Source organism: Drosophila suzukii, chromosome 3, assembly GCF_043229965.1.
Source record: "Drosophila suzukii chromosome 3, CBGP_Dsuzu_IsoJpt1.0, whole genome shotgun sequence".
Classification (NCBI taxonomy): domain Eukaryota; kingdom Metazoa; phylum Arthropoda; class Insecta; order Diptera; family Drosophilidae; genus Drosophila; species Drosophila suzukii.
This window is the reverse complement of record NC_092082.1, coordinates 31,986,948-32,008,730: the sequence shown is the minus strand read 5'-3', so window position 1 is coordinate 32,008,730 and position 21,783 is coordinate 31,986,948. Positions and strand designations below refer to the sequence as shown.

The following is a 21,783-nucleotide window of genomic DNA, read 5'->3' as shown; positions in this document are numbered from 1 at the left end:
GAATTTATTATGATGCGAGAAACCCGCATAGTTATCCTATCGGCGTTAAGACAGGCGATTCTAACGTTGGCACACAAAGGCCATCCAGGAGAGTCAGCTATGAAGCGACGATTACGGTCCAAGGTGTGGTGGCCACAAATAGATCGAGACGCGGAGAAATTCGTCAAATCATGCAGAGATTGCATAATGGTATCGCAAGCATTAAGCCCCACTGCTATGAAACGAACCACATTTCCGGAAGGACCATGGATTTTTGTAGCTACAGACCTATTGGGACCGTTACCTAACAACGAACACATCCTAGTTTTCATCGACTATTATTCGAGGTGTATGATTCCATACATACATACAAGTTTCTAAAATCGATCTCATCAATGTCTTTAATCAAACAAAAACACATCTCAACGAGGTAAAAAGTAGTGGCGAACGCGCCTTTAACAAAAATTTCTGATATCAACAATTGTGACGAAAAATTATATTAAATTCGATAAAATAAAAAACTATATTAAATTTATGACTTAGGCCCGCAACAGTGCCGAATACTAATAAGATAATAATAATAAGAATTTTTTTTATCAAATTGTTTTTTTTCTTGTTTATTCCAATAAGTATGAAATATTTTGTATACAGAGCTAAAACGAGTTGCACTTTTTATCGCTTAATATCTTTCAAACGGTAATTTTTAGGGCAAAAAGTGTTGTGTATCAAAAGTTGAGGAATCTCAGGGGCTAAATGATTTGAAAATTAAAAAGAAATCGTTCGACTCAATTTTGAGAAAATAGTCAAAAAGTGGTTTTGAAAAATAACTTTTTGTCCTAACTATAAATCTATTATACTCAGACAATTTTACTATATGAAGAGTATTTAGCAAATTAAATTATCTTTTCAGAAATATATAGCAGGTTTCTGTAGCATTAGTTGTTTAGATACTATAAGCATTTTAAATCTGGCTTTTTTTTAATTTTCCGCTAAACTAGCGGGTTTTTCCAAAAGTCGTTGAACAAACGTTTTCTATTTCAAGCTACTTTATACACCCATAGGGTTTCCGAAACCCTAAAACTAAGATGGGATGCATACAAACCCACAAACAAAGGGACAAACATTTTTTCTTTTTGGGAAGAAGAAGAAAACCTTGCTTTTTGAATTACTTTTGAACGGGACATCGGGTTTCAACAAATGAGGTGTCATTCGACGCGTATTCTCAGTAAGAATAAAACTGGCTAAACAGCCGGGGGCTTTTATTCCCACCGTATCCAGCAGCTCAAATTTTCTAAATTTTTACTTTTACACTTTCACCGCTTTTTCTCCCAAACAAATCTATTTTTCAAAAGTCTTGGTATGCAATCTTCTTAGTTTTTGCAATACCTTTCGATTGGTGTCTACCTCGTTACGATCGGACCATAATGGCAGATTTTCAGTTCTGCGGTTTTATATAGTAGTTGTCTTCGCACGGTCTCTTGCGCGCTTCGCCACTACGTGTACTGCCGTCCACAGTGATCAGTGCCATGAAAGAAATTTTCACCGGATTAGGCTATCCTAAAAAGCTAAGAACTGACAACGGAAGACAATATGTTAGTGCAGAATTTAAGGAATACTGTAAGCAATGCGGAATAGAGCAAGTAGCATCGCCACCTTATTGGCCTCAAGCCAATGGGGAAGTTGAGAATATGAACAGGTCGTTAGTAAAAAGGCTAAAAATTGCATACACCAAGAAGAAGAATTTCAAGGAAGAAATTCAATCATTTGTTATGATGTGTAATGTGACTCCCCATGGAACCACAGGGTCTGCACCAACGGAATTAATGTTCAATCGAGTAATAAGAGACAAGATTCCGGGTGTTCAGGATTTAATGGGAGAATACAGTGATTCAGTAGAAAGAGACCGTGATTTGGTAAACAAAAAGGCAAGAATATGCCGACAAGAGGAGAGGAGCCAAAGAAAGCAATGTTGAAGTGGGAGACAAGGTTTTTTTTCAAAATGTAATTTTTCCCCACAAGCTTACACCAAATTTTGACACCACCGAATACGTCGTAGAAGAAAGAGAGGGAGACATTATAAAACTAACAGGTGGAGAAAAGACTTTGACAAGAAATGTGAGCCATGTGATAAAGGTTCCACAAGCAAAGTCTGCAGGTGAGACCGGTGATCACTCTTCACACTCCCGAAGCACAGGTGACGTTCTGCTGCCTTCCAATTTCAGGACACTGTATGAATCAGAACAGAATCGACTATTGAGAAGACATCGGAACCCAGAGAAGGACTGAAGATATGAGATATCGGGTGCAAATTCATTTTTCGAACACTTTTGACAGACTAGATAGCAGCCTTATTGGTCTGTACGATGCTGTACATGTAAGATCTTTTCCATTCTTCGGTATCATTACAAGAATTGAATTTTTTCTTTTTGCTATAAAATACCAGATTGTTATTGTATTGCTAAAGAGTTTAGCAAGAAGGAAGTTAACTTCGGCAAGCCGAAGTTTGTATACCCTTGCAGTTATAATTATTAAATTTACCAAGGAAGAACGCTATAGTCGAGTACCTCGTCTATCAGATACCCGTTACTCAAAGGGAAATGGAGATATGCAAGCAGCAAAGCGAAATTAAAATGCGCCACCTACCGGCGGTAGACAGATTTAAGCGTTATGGGCGTTAGAGTGGGCGTGGCAAATTTATTTTTGGATCAATCGATAGGTATTGACGACACCAATACATTTCAGTTAAAATTTTTTATCTAGCATGCAAATTGTGGGCGTCACAGGTTTTCGCGGTTTGTGTCCGTTAAAGTGGGCGTGGCAAACTTTTTTTTAAATCAATTGATAGGTATTGATGAGAACAATACATTTCAGTTAAAATTTTCTATCTAGCATCAAAACTGTAGGAGTTACAGTTTTGGGCGGTTTGTGGGCGTTAGAGTGGGCGTGGCAGTCTACTGAAACAAACTTGCGCTGCGTAAGAAGCTCAGGAATCTGTACGCCAAATCTCAATAGCCTCGCTCTCATAGTTTCCGAGATCTCAGCGTTCATCCGGACAGACAGACGGACAGACGGACAGACGGACAGACGGACAGACGGACAGACGGACATGGCTAGATCGACTCGGCTAGTGATCCTGATCAAGAATATATATACTTTATGGGGTCGGAAACGCTTCCTTCTGCCTGTTACATACTTTCCGACGAATCTAGTATACCCTTTTACTCTACGAGTAACGGGTATAAAAATACAAAAAATGATATTCCCAATAGTATAAGATAATATGTCAAAAAAACCGAAGCTATAATTTGTTTCATATTATTTTCCCACCAATTTTCCGAACGTTCCTATGGCAGCTATATGATAGAGTCGTCCAATTTTGATAAAATTAAATTCAAAGTTCAAAACTAGTTAAAAAATGTTATTTCCAAGCGTAGGAGGTTATATGTTAAAAAAAACGGAAGCTTTAATTTGTTTATGGCAGCTATATGATATAGTCGTCCGATTTTGATAAAATTTAGTTCAAAATTCAAAACTAATTAAAAAATGTTATTTCCAATTTGAGGAGATTATATGTTTAAAAACAATGGTATCGCAGGCATTAAGCCCCACTGCTATGAAACGAACCACATTTCCAGAAGGACCATGGATTTTTGTAGCTACAGACCTATTGGGACCGTTACCTAACAACGAACACATCCTAGTTTTCATCGACTATTATTCGAGGTGTATGGAATACAAGTTTCTAAAATCGATCTCATCAATGTCTTTAATCAAACAAAAACACATCTCAACGAGGTAAAAAGTAGTGGCGAACGCGCCTTTAACAAAAATTTCTGATATCAACAATTGTGACAAAAAATTATATTAAATTCGATAAAATAAAAAACTATATTAAATTTATGACTTAGGCCCGCAACAGGGCCGAATACTAATAAGATAATAATAATAAGAATTTTTTTTATCAAATTGTTTTTTTTTCTTGTTTATTCCAATAAGTATGAAATATTTTGTATACAGAGCTCAAACGAGTTGCACTTTTTATCGCTTAATATCTTTCAAACGGTAATTTTTAGGGCAAAAAGTGTTGTGTATCAAAAGTTGAGGAATCTCAGGGGCTAAATGATTTGAAAATTAAAAAGAAATCGTTCGACTCAATTTTGAGAAAATAGTCAAAAAGTGGTTTTGAAAAATAACTTTTTGTCCTAACTATAAATCTATTATACTCAGACAATTTTACTATATGAAGAGTATTTAGCAAATTAAATTATCTTTTCAGAAATATATAGCAGGTTTCTGTAGCATTAGTTGTTTAGATACTATAAGCATTTTAAATCTGGCTTTTTTTTAATTTTCCGCTAAACTAGCGGGTTTTTCCAAAAGTCGTTGAACAAACGTTTTCTATTTCAAGCTACTTTATACACCCATAGGGTTTCCGAAACCCTAAAACTAAGATGGGATGCATACAAACCCACAAACAAAGGGACAAACATTTTTTCTTTTTGGGAAGAAGAAGAAAATCTTGTTTTTTGAATTACTTTTGAACGGGACATCGGGTTCAACAAATGAGGTGTCATTCGACGCGTATTCTCAGTAAGAATAAAACTGGCTAAACAGCCGGGGGCTTTTATTCCCACCGTATCCAGCAGCTCAAATTTTCTAAATTTTTACTTTTACACTTTCACCGCTTTTTCTCCCAAACAAATCTATTTTTCAAAAGTCTTCTTCGTTTTTGCAATACCTTTCGATTGGTGTATACCTCGTTACGATCGGACCATAATGGCAGATTTTCAGTTCTGCGGTTATATGTAGTAGTTGTCTTCGCACGGTCTCTTGCGCGCTTCGCCACTACGTGTACTGCCGTCCACAGTGATCAGTGCCATGAAAGAAATTTTCACCGGATTAGGCTATCCTAAAAAGCTAAGAACTGACAACGGAAGACAATATGTTAGTGCAAAATTTAAGGAATACTGTAAGCAATGCGGAATAGAGCAAGTAGCATCGCCACCTTATTGGCCTCAAGCCAATGGGGAAGTTGAGAATATGAACAGGTCGTTAGTAAAAAGGCTTAAAATTGCATACACCAAGAAGAAGAATTTCAAGGAAGAAATTCAATCATTTGTTATGATGTATAATGTGACTCCCCATGGAACCACAGGGTCTGCACCAACGGAATTAATGTTCAATCGAGTAATAAGAGACAAGATTCCGGGTGTTCAGGATTTAATGGGAGAATACAGTGATTCAGTAGAAAGAGACCTTGATTTGGTAAACAGAAAGGCAAAGAATATGCCGACGAGGAGAGGAGCCAAAGAAAGCAATGTTGAAGTGGGAGACAAGGTTTTTTTTCAAAATGTAATTTTTCCCCACAAGCTTACACCAAATTTTGACACCACCGAATACGTCGTAGAAGAAAGAGAGGGAGACATTATAAAACTAACAGGTGGAGAAAAGACTTTGACAAGAAATGTGAGCCATGTGATAAAGGTTCCACAAGCAAAGTCTGCAGGTGAGACCGGTGATCACTCTTCACACTCCCGAAGCACAGGTGACGTTCTGCTGCCTTCCAATTTCAGGACACTGTATGAATCAGAACAGAATCGACTATTGAGAAGACATCGGAACCCAGAGAAGGACTGAAGATATGAGATATCGGGTGCAAATTCATTTTTCGAACACTTTTGACAGACTAGATAGCAGCCTTATTGGTCTGTACGATGCTGTACATGTAAGATCTTTTCCATTCTTCGGTATCATTACAAGAATTGAATTTTTTCTTTTTGCTATAAAATACCAGATTGTTATTGTATTGCTAAAGAGTTTAACAAGAAGGAAGTTAACTTCGGCAAGCCGAAGTTTGTATACCCTTGCAGTTATAATTATTAAATTTAAAAATACAAAAAATGATATTCCCAATAGTATAAGATAATATGTCAAAAAAACCGAAGCTATAAATTGTTTCATATTATTTTCCCACCAATTTTCCGAACGTTCCTATGGCAGCTATATGATAGAGTCGTCCAATTTTGATAAAATTAAATTCAAAGTTCAAAACTAGTTAAAAATTTTATTTCCAAGCGTAGGAGGTTATATGTCAAAAAACACGGAAGCTTTAATTTGTTTATGGCAGCTATATGATATAGTCGTCCGATTTTGATAAAATTTAGTTCAAAATTCAAAACTAATTAAAAAATGTTATTTCCAAGTTGAGGAGATTATATGTTAAAAAACACCAAAGATTAAAAAAAAAAAATTGTATCCCTATTATTCCTATGGGAGCTTAAGGGAGCCTTGTCCAATACGGATGCTTCCGACTTATATACTACCTGCAAAAAAAAGAAGAGTTTTGGGAAAGCCCGATAGCTTTACAACTGTGAGACTAATTTGCGTATAAACGGACGGACAGACTGACAGTCGGACAGACGGGCATGGCAAGATCGACTCGTCTTGTCATGCTGATCAAGAATATATATACTTTATGGGGCCGGAAACGACTCCTTCACTGCGTTGCAGACTTCTGACTGAAATCATTACACCCTCTGCAAGGGTATAAAAATGACTTTACTAGCACAGATAGGAAGTTCATTGATCATTTTGGGTGTTAACACCTCCTGAGCTTGTTTCAGTTGATTTCTGATGACTTTTGCAACCTCTTCTGGCCCAAAAAATTTGACTTCACTTTCTCTGCTAGTTGTCGCTCACCTCTTTGGCGAGATCTCTAGTGCGAATTATTGGCATTGTAGTCTCCTGCCATGATTCGTTCCCAAGCGAATTGCATAAGTCCATGAATTGTTCTTCGGGGATTGTAAGGCAGGGCGGGCAATAGACGCCGGTAATGGTAAGGTACCCGCTACCAGTTTTCATTTTGATAGAGGAAGCTTGCATATAGGTTGAAGCAAACCTGGCATAGATATGATTTATATAGAGGAATTACGTATATTCAGTTTATGCCGTGAGATGCCGTTAGCGTTCAATATTGTGTCACGATCCAGTTCCGATGGGGAAGCATTGAACAGCAACTGTGTGGCAACTCCGAAGCGAGTTGGCGAGTAATTGTGGAACGAGATCGACACGAGCAACGTCAGCTCCGCGAGAACGACACATCGCAAAGTACAAATTTCATAAGCCCATATATCTATTCATATTTTGTAATCCTTTTGTTTATCATTAAAAAAACTATAATTAATAATACTAGTTAGTGTTATTATTCACCGTAAGTCGCGCTATCTATTCACTTTATTCCTGACAAACCAACAGCAACTCACACATTCCCCTGTACAACGCATAAGTATGGGATGTATGTGACATTCTCAGAAGTGGGATAGTGCGCAATAAGTGAAACCGAGCAAAATTTAATGGACACAACGTAAAGCGAAATTAATACACTATGCCAGGAAAGAACTATTTGACTAAGAGAGCCCTACAACATAAGTGCAGAGAAGCGGGACTCTCGACATCGGGAAACCGCGAAGACATGCTAAAAAGACTGAACTCCCAAAACAGCGAAAACCAATCACTGAAAAATCAAAAAAACCAATCAACCGCATAACATGATCTTTGCTACGTCACAGCAGAACGATGTCTACCCAACTCAACTACACAACATGCACTTTGCTACGTCACAGCGAAATGTTATCCACCCGATTCAGCCAAACACCGTGCACTTTTCTACGTCACAGAAATTTGCAGACTGTGCTACATCACAGCCAAACGTAAACATCCCGGTCACTTACTCAAACTTTGAAAATTTTGTAACTTCGGGAATCGATTTTAACCAACATCCAGTACCGATGTATAACGAGTATCCGTATGCTCGTGCTGGCTACTTGGATAACAGGATCCCTACTGGCAATGAAAACCTTAATCCCTCCTATGGAAACATCAGTGATATTGTCGCGCTGCTTCCGGAATTCAATCCATCGTCTGGTAAATCCTTGAACTCACATCAATTTTTAATGCGTGTTAACTCCCTTCGTAACGCTTATCGTTGGGATGATCGTAAGGTAATATTTGCAGTCCAACAAAAGATGCTGGGTGACTCTACGGATCGAATATTTCAAACATGGCCCCAGTTTACTGCACGATTTTTAAATGACTTTCCATGTTTTAGCAATCCGGCAGACGTTCATCTAAAGATGTCAAAAACGCATAGAGATTCGACCGAGTCACCGTCAGATTATTTCTACAAGACGCTAGCCTTAGGTAAAAAGGGTGAGCTTCCAGATTCATCAATTTGCACACACATTATCAACGGGATTAACGACTACGATTTAAAGAGAGGGTATCCAACGACTCGAAAAATTCTTTCGAATTCTTAAAGAGAGCGGCTTAACACTTCGCTATGATAAATGCAAGTTTCTTCAATCAGAAATAACTTTCTTGGGCCATATTGTCAACAAAGATGGTATCACTCCTGGAGAAAACGAGGTGAGCGCTATTAAAAGCTTCAAAGTCCCCAATAACGTAAAGGATGTCAGACCATTTTTGGGTCTAATAGGATTCTTTCGAAAGTTTGTTGAAACTACTCCTTAATAACAAGACCCCTTACACGATTGTTGCGTAAATCAGACCAAAACAGTTTTGATTGGGGAAATGACCAGCAACGGGCTTTTAACGAGCTAATCGACAAATTGTGCTGGGTTCCAGTTCTGGTTCTGTATGACTTTGCAGCACATCATGAGGTACACACAGATGCTTGTGCGATCGGACTAGCAGGAGGAGAAACACTACAAAGGTTTAGGGTGTATATTCTAGGAAAACCCTTCCGACTCGTTACTGATTGTTCCGCCATCGCTAAAGCAAAACTCAATAAAGAATTAATCCCGCAAGTCGCACGTAGGTGGATTAAGATACTGGACTACGACTGCGAATTTGTTCATCGTGATGGCAGTAAAATGGCCCATGTGGATGCCATGAGCCGCGCTCCCGATTGGCCTCCTGGAAAATCCTTACAAGAAGTAGTGCGCACCATAATTACGGACGTCGATGACTGGTTGCTAACTATGCAGCTTCAGGATGAGGCCCTTGTTCAAATATTTGCTGTATTGAAAGGACATCGTACCGGAAATCAGCTAAAGCAACTTCAAGCTGATTACGTAATCAAAAATCACCGTCTATATCGCAAGGTCGAAAATGGAATAGCTTTCGTTGTACCAAAGAACGTGAGGTGGCGTGATTTTGGACATTTCGGTCTTGACAAAACAATCGAACGAATTCAACAAAAATTCTGGTTCCCAAAAATGCGGAAATACGTGAAAGAATATATCTCAACATGTATTCAATGCTGCTACTACAAATCCAAAGGAGGCAAGCCCGAAGGTTGCATGCATTATAATGACACCGATCCAGTACCATTTCGCAGGCTACACATTGATCATTTGGGACCCTTTGTTCGAAGCAAACGCGGAAATACCCATATACTAGCCATACCCGATCCCTTCAGTAAATATCTGATTGTAAAGGCAGTTAAAAACACAAAAACTCTGCCAGTGCTGAACATTTTAAATGAAGTTTCTAGCTACTTCGGTCTGCCAACGATAATAATATCCGATCGTGGAACAACGTTTACCTCGAAACAATTTGAAGAGTACTGCAAGCACAACCAAATTCAACACATTAAAAACGCTGTGCGAACACCTCGTGCAAATGGACAAGTCGAGCGAGCAAACCAAACTCTTCTCAACTATGTACGCGCCATGAACGACAACCCGAAGGATTGGGATCTTACTTTACACAATCTTCAGTAGAGTGTAAACTCTCAAAAGAACGAAACATCAGGATTCAGCCCAATTGATTTGGTGTTTAACTTTAATCCTATTGACGTCGTCCAGAACCATCTCACGGCAGCTATACCCGCCGATTTGGGAAAAGATGAGAAGGAATCTGTCATCGACAACAGATACCAAGCGCTCGTCAATATTGCAAGCAAGCGAGCTAAATGGAAACAACGGTTTGACACGAAACACGCTAACCCTTCTATCTACTCCACAGGTAATCTTGTAGTCGTTGAAAACGAACCAGCTGCTACAGGCGAGTCGCGAAAGCTCGAACCACGTTACCGAGGACCCTATATCGTCGTCAAGGTCCTTGGAAATGATCGTCATGTAATCGAAGACATCTCAGGTATTCAGATTACAGGACGTAAATACAGTTCTGTCTACTCCTCCGACAAAATCAAGCCGTGGTGCTCCAACATCCCTGAGCTGTATGTTCCCGACGATGACGATGATCGAATCGAGGACGATCCGAATGCAGGATTGGCCGAGCTGTCACGATCCAGTTCCGATGGGGAAGCATTGAACAGCAACTGTGTTGCAACTCCGAAGCGAGTTGGCGAGTAATTGTGGAACGAGATCGACACGATCAACGTCAGCTCCGCGAGAACGACACATCGCAACGTACAAATTTCATAAGCCGATATATCTGTTCATATTTTGTAATCCTTTTGTTAATCATTAAAAAAACTATAATTAATAATACTAGTTAGTGTTATTATTCACCGTAAGTCGCGCTATCTATTCGCCTTATTCCCGACAAACCAACAGCAACTCACACATTCCCCTGTACAACGCATAAGTATGGGATGTATGTGACAATTGAGACTTAAAGGCAGTCAGTGTGTTTTGGTTTTGCATAAGATTTTGCACAGTTTTTTTATAAATGACGTGAAGAGCATCATCTTTTGCAGAGTCATCATCATAGCTTCAATGCTGCTATGTGGTTGACACATTTGATAAAATTAAATTCAAAGTTCAAAACTAGTTAAAAAATGTTATTTCCAAGCGTAGGAGGTTATATGTTAAAAAACACGGAAGCTTTAATTTGTTTATGGCAGCTATATGATATAGTCGTCCGATTTTGATAAAATTTAGTTCAAAATTCAAAACTAATTAAAAAATGTTATTTCCAAGTTGAGGAGATTATATGTTAAAAAACACCAAAGATTAAAAAAAAAAATTTTATCCCTATTATTCCTATGGGAGCCTTAAGATATAGTTGTCCAATACGGATGCTTCCGATTTATATACTACCTGCAAAAGAAAGAAGACTTTTGGGAAAGCCCGATAGCTTTACAACTGTGAGACTAATTTGCGTATAAACGGACGGACAGACTGACAGTCGGACAGACGGGCATGGCAAGATCGACTCGTCTTGTCATGCTGATCAAGAATATATATACTTTATGGGGCCAGAAACGACTCCTTCACTGCGTTGCAGACTTCTGACTGAAATCATTACACCCTCTGCAAGGGTATAAAAATGACTTTACTAGCACAGATAGGAAGTTCATTGATCATTTTGGGTGTTAACACCTCCTGAGCTTGTTTCAGTTGATTTCTGATGACTTTTGCAACCTCTTCTGGCCCAAAAAATTTGACTTCACTTTCTCTGCTAGTTGTCGCTCACCTCTTTGGCGAGATCTCTAGTGCGAATTATTGGCATTGTAGTCTCCTGCCACGATTCGTTTCCAAGCGAATTGCATAAGTCCATGAATTGTTATTCGGGGATTGTAAGGCAGGGCGGGCAATAGACGCCGGTAATGGTAAGGTACCCGCTACCAGTTTTCATTTTGATAGAGGAAGCTTGCATATAGGTTGAAGCAAACCTGGCATAGATATGATTTATATAGAGGAATTACGTATATTCAGTTTATGCCGTGAGATGCCGTTAGCGTTCAATATTGTGATCCAGTTCCGATGGGGAAGCATTGAACAGCAACTGTGTGGCAACTCCGAAGCGAGTTGGCGAGTAATTGTGGAACGAGATCGACACGAGCAACGTCAGCTCCGCGAGAACGACACATCGCAAAGTACAAATTTCATAAGCCCATATATCTATTCATATTTTGTAATCCTTTTGTTTATCATTAAAAAAACTATAATTAATAATACTAGTTAGTGTTATTATTCACCGTAAGTCGCGCTATCTATTCACTTTATTCCTGACAAACCAACAGCAACTCACACATTCCCCTGTACAACGCATAAGTATGGGATGTATGTGACATTCTCAGAAGTGGGATAGTGCGCAATAAGTGAAACCGAGCAAAATTTAATGGACACAACGTAAAGCGAAATTAATACACTATGCCAGGAAAGAACTATTTGACTAAGAGAGCCCTACAACATAAGTGCAGAGAAGCGGGACTCTCGACATCGGGAAACCGCGAAGACATGCTAAAAAGACTGAACTCCCAAAACAGCGAAAACCAATCACTGAAAAATCAAAAAAACCAATCAACCGCATAACATGATCTTTGCTACGTCACAGCAGAACGATGTCTACCCAACTCAACTACACAACATGCACTTTGCTACGTCACAGCGAAATGTTATCCACCCGATTCAGCCAAACACCGTGCACTTTTCTACGTCACAGAAATTTGCAGACTGTGCTACATCACAGCCAAACGTAAACATCCCGGTCACTTACTCAAACTTTGGAAATTTTGTAACTTCGGGAATCGATTTTAACCAACATCCAGTACCGATGTATAACGAGTATCCGTATGCTCGTGCTGGCTACTTGGATAACAGGATCCCTACTGGCAATGAAAACCTTAATCCCTCCTATGGAAACATCAGTGATATTGTCGCGCTGCTTCCGGAATTCAATCCATCGTCTGGTAAATCCTTGAACTCACATCAATTTTTAACGCGTGTTAACTCCCTTCGTAACGCTTATCGTTGGGATGATCGTAAGGTTATATTTGCAGTCCAACAAAAGATGCTGGGTGACTCTACGGATCGAATATTTCAAACATGGCCCCAGTTTACTGCAAGATTTTTAAATGACTTTCCATGTTTTAGCAATCCGGCAGACGTTCACCTAAAGATGTCAAAAACGCATAGAGATTCGACCGAGTCACCGTCAGATTATTTCTACAAGACGCTAGCCTTAGGTAAAAAGGGTGAGCTTCCAGATTCATCAATTTGCACACACATTATCAACGGGATTAACGACTACGATTTAAAGAGAGGGTATCCAACGACTCGAAAAATTCTTTCGAATTCTTAAAGAGAGCGGCTTAACACTTCGCTATGATAAATGCAAGTTTCTTCAATCAGAAATAACTTTCTTGGGCCATATTGTCAACAAAGATGGTATCACTCCTGGAGAAAACGAGGTGAGCGCTATTAAAAGCTTCAAAGTCCCCAATAACGTAAAGGATGTCAGACCATTTTTGGGTCTAATAGGATTCTTTCGAAAGTTTGTTGAAAACTACTCCTTAATAACAAGACCCCTTACACGATTGTTGCGTAAATCAGACCAAAACAGTTTTGATTGGGGAAATGACCAGCAACGGGCTTTTAACGAGCTAATCGACAAATTGTGCTGTGTTCCAGTTCTGGTTCTGTATGACTTTGCAGCACATCATGAGGTACACACAGATGCTTGTGCGATCGGACTAGCAGGAGTCCTATTGCAATATGAAGACAAAACGAATTGGCGACCTGTCTGCTATTTTAGTAGGCACTGTACTGACGCGGAAAGTAGATACCATAGCTATGAACTCGAGACGTTGGCCGTCGTAGAAACACTACAAAGGTTTAGGGTGTATATTCTAGGAAAACCCTTCCGACTCGTTACTGATTGTTCCGCCATCGCTAAAGCAAAACTCAATAAAGAATTAATCCCGCAAGTCGCACGTAGGTGGATTAAGATACTGGACTACGACTGCGAATTTGTTCATCGTGATGGCAGTAAAATGGCCCATGTGGATGCCATGAGCCGCGCTCCCGATTGGCCTCCTGGAAAATCCTTACAAGAAGTAGTGCGCACCATAATTACGGACGTCGATGACTGGTTGCTAACTATGCAGCTTCAGGATGAGGCCCTTGTTCAAATATTTGCTGTATTGAAAGGACATCGTACCGGAAATCAGCTAAAGCAACTTCAAGCTGATTACGTAATCAAAAATCACCGTCTATATCGCAAGGTCGAAAATGGAATAGCTTTCGTTGTACCAAAGAACGTGAGGTGGCGTGATTTTGGACATTTCGGTCTTGACAAAACAATCGAACGAATTCAACAAAAATTCTGGTTCCCAAGAATGCGGAAATACGTGAAAGAATATATCTCAACATGTATTCAATGCTGCTACTACAAATCCAAAGGAGGCAAGCCCGAAGGTTGCATGCATTATAATGACACCGATCCAGTACCATTTCGCAGGCTACACATTGATCATTTGGGACCCTTTGTTCGAAGCAAACGCGGAAATGCCCATATACTAGCCATACCCGATCCCTTCAGTAAATATCTGATTGTAAAGGCAGTTAAAAACACAAAAACTCTGCCAGTGCTGAACATTTTAAATGAAGTTTCTAGCTACTTCGGTCTGCCAACGATAATAATATCCGATCGTGGAACAACGTTTACCTCGAAACAATTTGAAGAGTACTGCAAGCACAACCAAATTCAACACATTAAAAACGCTGTGCGAACACCTCGTGCAAATGGACAAGTCGAGCGAGCAAACCAAACTCTTCTCAACTATGTACGCGCCATGAACGACAACCCGAAGGATTGGGATCTTACTTTACACAATCTTCAGTAGAGTGTAAACTCTCAAAAGAACGAAACATCAGGATTCAGCACAATTGATTTGGTGTTTAACTTTAATCCTATTGACGTCGTCCAGAACCATCTCACGGCAGCTATACCCGCCGATTTGGGAAAAGATGAGAAGGAATCTGTCATCGACAACAGATACCAAGCGCTCGTCAATATTGCAAGCGAGCGAGCTAAATGGAAACAACGGTTTGACACGAAACACGCTAACCCTTCTATCTACTCCACAGGTAATCTTGTAGTCGTTGAAAACGAACCAGCTGCTACAGGCGAGTCGCGAAAGCTCGAACCACGTTACCGAGGACCCTATATCGTCGTCAAGGTCCTTGGAAATGATCGTTATGTAATCGAAGACATCTCAGGTATTCAGATTACAGGACGTAAATACTGTTCTGTCTATTCCTCCGACAAAATCAAGCCGTGGTGCTCCAACATCCCTGAGCTGTATGTTCCCGACGATGACGATGATCGAATCGAGGACGATCCGAATGCAGGATTGGCCGAGCTGTCACGATCCAGTTCCGATGGGGAAGCATTGAACAGCAACTGTGTTGCAACTCCGAAGCGAGTTGGCGAGTAATTGTGGAACGAGATCGACACGATCAACGTCAGCTCCGCGAGAACGACACATCGCAACGTACAAATTTCATAAGCCGATATATCTGTTCATATTTTGTAATCCTTTTGTTAATCATTAAAAAAACTATAATTAATAATACTAGTTAGTGTTATTATTCACCGTAAGTCGCGCTATCTATTCGCCTTATTCCCGACAAACCAACAGCAACTCACACATTCCCCTGTACAACGCATAAGTATGGGATGTATGTGACAATTGAGACTTAAAGGCAGTCAGTGTGTTTTGGTTTTGCATAAGATTTTGCACAGTTTTTTTATAAATGACGTGAAGAGCATCATCTTTTGCAGAGTCATCATCATAGCTTCAATGCTGCTATGTGGTTGACACATTTTCTGATGCATATTTTACATGTTTTGCTCGTGCTTTTCTAGACCTGTTTTCATCGCGCTGCCATAATAGTTGTCCTTGTGTATGTTGTACCGTTCAAAAGAGGATCTAGTTTATACTAGTAAAGAAGACGCAGGAGTTGTTTGAGAATGTTGGAGGGCGTTTTGTTAATTTTGCTTGCCGCTTGTGGTCGGTTCTGATTCTTCACCTCCTTGTTAACGTTCCTATGGCAGCTATATGATAGAGTCGTCCAATTTTGATAAAATTAAATTCAAAGTTCAAAACTAGTTAAAAAATGTTATTTCCAAGCGTAGGAGGTTATATGTTAAAAAACACGGAAGCTTTAATTTGTTTATGGCAGCTATATGATATAGTCGTCCGATTTTGATAAAATTTAGTTCAAAATTCAAAACTAATTAAAAAACGTTATTTCCAAGTTGAGGAGATTATATGTTAAAAAACACCAAAGATTAAAAAAAAAAAATTTTATCCCTATTATTCCTATGGGAGCCTTAAGATATAGTTGTCCAATACGGATGCTTCCGATTTATATACTACCTGCAAAAGAAAGAAGACTTTTGAGAAAGCCCGATAGCTTTACAACTGTGAGACTAATTTGCGTATAAACGGACGGACAGACTGACAGTCGGACAGACGGGCATGGCAAGATCGACTCGTCTTGTCATGCTGATCAAGAATATATATACTTTATGGGGCCGGAAACGACTCCTTCACTGCGTTGCAGACTTCTGACTGAAATCATTACACCCTCTGCAAGGGTATAAAAATGACTTTACTAGCACAGATAGGAAGTTCATTGATCATTTTGGGTGTTAACACCTCCTGAGCTTGTTTCAGTTGATTTCTGATGACTTTTGCAACCTCTTCTGGCCCAAAAAATTTGACTTCACTTTCTCTGCTAGTTGTCGCTCACCTCTTTGGCGAGATCTCTAGTGCGAATTATTGGCATTGTAGTCTCCTGCCATGATTCGTTCCCAAGCGAATTGCATAAGTCCATGAATTGTTCTTCGGGGATTGTAAGGCAGGGCGGGCAATAGACGCCGGTAATGGTAAGGTACCCGCTACCAGTTTTCATTTTGATAGAGGAAGCTTGCATATAGGTTGAAGCAAACCTGGCATAGATATGATTTATATAGAGGAATTACGTATATTCAGTTTATGCCGTGAGATGCCGTTAGCGTTCAATATTGTGTCACGATCCAGTTCCGATGGGGAAGCATTGAACAGCAACTGTGTGGCAACTCCGAAGCGAGTTGGCGAGTAATTGTGGAACGAGATCGACACGAGCAACGTCAGCTCCGCGAGAACGACACATCGCAAAGTACAAATTTCATAAGCCCATATATCTATTCATATTTTGTAATCCTTTTGTTTATCATTAAAAAAACTATAATTAATAATACTAGTTAGTGTTATTATTCACCGTAAGTCGCGCTATCTATTCACTTTATTCCTGACAAACCAACAGCAACTCACACATTCCCCTGTACAACGCATAAGTATGGGATGTATGTGACATTCTCAGAAGTGGGATAGTGCGCAATAAGTGAAACCGAGCAAAATTTAATGGACACAACGTAAAGCGAAATTAATACACTATGCCAGGAAAGAACTATTTGACTAAGAGAGCCCTACAACATAAGTGCAGAGAAGCGGGACTCTCGACATCGGGAAACCGCGAAGACATGCTAAAAAGACTGAACTCCCAAAACAGCGAAAACCAATCACTGAAAAATCAAAAAAACCAATCAACCGCATAACATGATCTTTGCTACGTCACAGCAGAACGATGTCTACCCAACTCAACTACACAACATGCACTTTGCTACGTCACAGCGAAATGTTATCCACCCGATTCAGCCAAACACCGTGCACTTTTCTACGTCACAGAAATTTGCAGACTGTGCTACATCACAGCCAAACGTAAACATCCCGGTCACTTACTCAAACTTTGGAAATTTTGTAACTTCGGGAATCGATTTTAACCAACATCCAGTACCGATGTATAACGAGTATCCGTATGCTCGTGCTGGCTACTTGGATAACAGGATCCCTACTGGCAATGAAAACCTTAATCCCTCCTATGGAAACATCAGTGATATTGTCGCGCTGCTTCCGGAATTCAATCCATCGTCTGGTAAATCCTTGAACTCACATCAATTTTTAATGCGTGTTAACTCCCTTCGTAACGCTTATCGTTGGGATGATCGTAAGGTAATATTTGCAGTCCAACAAAAGATGCTGGGTGACTCTACGGATCGAATATTTCAAACATGGCCCCAGTTTACTGCACGATTTTTAAATGACTTTCCATGTTTTAGCAATCCGGCAGACGTTCATCTAAAGATGTCAAAAACGCATAGAGATTCGACCGAGTCACCGTCAGATTATTTCTACAAGACGCTAGCCTTAGGTAAAAAGGGTGAGCTTCCAGATTCATCAATTTGCACACACATTATCAACGGGATTAACGACTACGATTTAAAGAGAGGGTATCCAACGACTCGAAAAATTCTTTCGAATTCTTAAAGAGAGCGGCTTAACACTTCGCTATGATAAATGCAAGTTTCTTCAATCAGAAATAACTTTCTTGGGCCATATTGTCAACAAAGATGGTATCACTCCTGGAGAAAACGAGGTGAGCGCTATTAAAAGCTTCAAAGTCCCCAATAACGTAAAGGATGTCAGACCATTTTTGGGTCTAATAGGATTCTTTCGAAAGTTTGTTGAAACTACTCCTTAATAACAAGACCCCTTACACGATTGTTGCGTAAATCAGACCAAAACAGTTTTGATTGGGGAAATGACCAGCAACGGGCTTTTAACGAGCTAATCGACAAATTGTGCTGGGTTCCAGTTCTGGTTCTGTATGACTTTGCAGCACATCATGAGGTACACACAGATGCTTGTGCGATCGGACTAGCAGGAGGAGAAACACTACAAAGGTTTAGGGTGTATATTCTAGGAAAACCCTTCCGACTCGTTACTGATTGTTCCGCCATCGCTAAAGCAAAACTCAATAAAGAATTAATCCCGCAAGTCGCACGTAGGTGGATTAAGATACTGGACTACGACTGCGAATTTGTTCATCGTGATGGCAGTAAAATGGCCCATGTGGATGCCATGAGCCGCGCTCCCGATTGGCCTCCTGGAAAATCCTTACAAGAAGTAGTGCGCACCATAATTACGGACGTCGATGACTGGTTGCTAACTATGCAGCTTCAGGATGAGGCCCTTGTTCAAATATTTGCTGTATTGAAAGGACATCGTACCGGAAATCAGCTAAAGCAACTTCAAGCTGATTACGTAATCAAAAATCACCGTCTATATCGCAAGGTCGAAAATGGAATAGCTTTCGTTGTACCAAAGAACGTGAGGTGGCGTGATTTTGGACATTTCGGTCTTGACAAAACAATCGAACGAATTCAACAAAAATTCTGGTTCCCAAGAATGCGGAAATACGTGAAAGAATATATCTCAACATGTATTCAATGCTGCTACTACAAATCCAAAGGAGGCAAGCCCGAAGGTTGCATGCATTATAATGACACCGATCCAGTACCATTTCGCAGGCTACACATTGATCATTTGGGACCCTTTGTTCGAAGCAAACGCGGAAATGCCCATATACTAGCCATACCCGATCCCTTCAGTAAATATCTGATTGTAAAGGCAGTTAAAAACACAAAAACTCTGCCAGTGCTGAACATTTTAAATGAAGTTTCTAGCTACTTCGGTCTGCCAACGATAATAATATCCGATCGTGGAACAACGTTTACCTCGAAACAATTTGAAGAGTACTGCAAGCACAACCAAATTCAACACATTAAAAACGCTGTGCGAACACCTCGTGCAAATGGACAAGTCGAGCGAGCAAACCAAACTCTTCTCAACTATGTACGCGCCATGAACGACAACCCGAAGGATTGGGATCTTACTTTACACAATCTTCAGTAGAGTGTAAACTCTCAAAAGAACGAAACATCAGGATTCAGCACAATTGATTTGGTGTTTAACTTTAATCCTATTGACGTCGTCCAGAACCATCTCACGGCAGCTATACCCGCCGATTTGGGAAAAGATGAGAAGGAATCTGTCATCGACAACAGATACCAAGCGCTCGTCAATATTGCAAGCGAGCGAGCTAAATGGAAACAACGGTTTGACACGAAACACGCTAACCCTTCTATCTACTCCACAGGTAATCTTGTAGTCGTTGAAAACGAACCAGCTGCTACAGGCGAGTCGCGAAAGCTCGAACCACGTTACCGAGGACCCTATATCGTCGTCAAGGTCCTTGGAAATGATCGTTATGTAATCGAAGACATCTCAGGTATTCAGATTACAGGACGTAAATACTGTTCTGTCTATTCCTCCGACAAAATCAAGCCGTGGTGCTCCAACATCCCTGAGCTGTATGTTCCCGACGATGACGATGATCGAATCGAGGACGATCCGAATGCAGGATTGGCCGAGCTGTCACGATCCAGTTCCGATGGGGAAGCATTGAACAGCAACTGTGTTGCAACTCCGAAGCGAGTTGGCGAGTAATTGTGGAACGAGATCGACACGATCAACGTCAGCTCCGCGAGAACGACACATCGCAACGTACAAATTTCATAAGCCGATATATCTGTTCATATTTTGTAATCCTTTTGTTAATCATTAAAAAAACTATAATTAATAATACTAGTTAGTGTTATTATTCACCGTAAGTCGCGCTATCTATTCGCCTTATTCCCGACAAACCAACAGCAACTCACACATTCCCCTGTACAACGCATAAGTATGGGATGTATGTGACAATTGAGACTTAAAGGCAGTCAGTGTGTTTTGGTTTTGCATAAGATTTTGCACAGTTTTTTTATAAATGACGTGAAGAGCATCATCTTTTGCAGAGTCATCATCATAGCTTCAATGCTGCTATGTGGTTGACACATTTTCTGATGCATATTTTACATGTTTTGCTCGTGCTTTTCTAGACCTGTTTTCATCGCGCTGCCATAATAGTTGTCCTTGTGTATGTTGTACAGTTCAAAAGAGGATCTAGTTTATACTAGTAAAGAAGACGCAGGAGTTGTTTGAGAATGTTGGAGGGCGTTTTGTTAATTTTGCTTGCCGCTTGTGGTCGGTTCTGATTCTTCACCTCCTTGTTAACGTTCCTATGGCAGCTATATGATAGAGTCGTCCAATTTTGATAAAATTAAATTCAAAGTTCAAAACTAGTTAAAAAATGTTATTTCCAAGCGTAGGAGGTTATATGTTAAAAAACACGGAAGCTTTAATTTGTTTATGGCAGCTATATGATATAGTCGTCCGATTTTGATAAAATTTAGTTCAAAATTCAAAACTAATTAAAAAACGTTATTTCCAAGTTGAGGAGATTATATGTTAAAAAACACCAAAGATTAAAAAAAAAATTTTATCCCTATTATTCCTATGGGAGCCTTAAGATATAGTTGTGGTAGTCTCCACAAAGAAAGCAGGCTGAACGTGAGTTCAGAACCACACAGTCGTTTGTAACAGTCCCAGAAAAGCAAAATGAATCCTTTATTCGGTTGCATAAAAACTCGGTTTAAGGATCAAAACGGGATCCAAGCCTAAGGCATGCCAAAGCGCCACCTGTGAAGTTCACCCCACTGCCGTAGTCTTTCATAATTCCATCCGAATTTTTATTTTTTTCTCAATTATTTGTTTTTGAGCTTTAGTCAAAAAAAGCAAAGGTAAAAAATTTCACCAATAGAAATAAAATAGACATTATAGATTTTTGAAAATGTTTAGAAACATGCATTTGAGCCATATTTTCTGTTTTTTTTAAATATTTTTCGCAGTTACTATTATTTTTTTTTTTGAAGAAACTTTTTGCATCACAAAAGTTAAGTTTTTAAGACAAGGAATAAAGTTTAACAAGAAAGAAAGTTAGCTTCGGTAAGCCGAAGCTTATATACCCTTGCAGCTATAATTATTAAATTTAAAAACACAAAAAATGATATTCCCAATAGTATAAGAAAATATGTCAAAAAACACCGAAGCTTAATTTGTTTCATATTATTTTCCTACAAATTTTCCGATCGTTCATATGGCAGCTATATGATATAGTCGTCCGATTTTGATAAAATAAATTCGAAATTCAGAACTAATTAAAAAATGTTATTTCCAAGCGTAGGAGGTTATATGTTAAAAAACACCGAAGCTATAATTTGTTTCATATTATTTTTCCACCAATTTTCGATCGTTCCTATGGC

At 39.5% G+C, this 21,783-nt stretch overlaps 1 protein-coding gene across 1 annotated transcript in view; it reads left to right on the top strand.

Moving 5' to 3' along the window:
* The window catches only part of LOC139352732 (endoplasmic reticulum aminopeptidase 1), a 524,301-nt gene that overhangs the window by 50,117 nt on the left and 452,401 nt on the right, over positions 1-21,783 (top strand). The window lies entirely within an intron of this gene.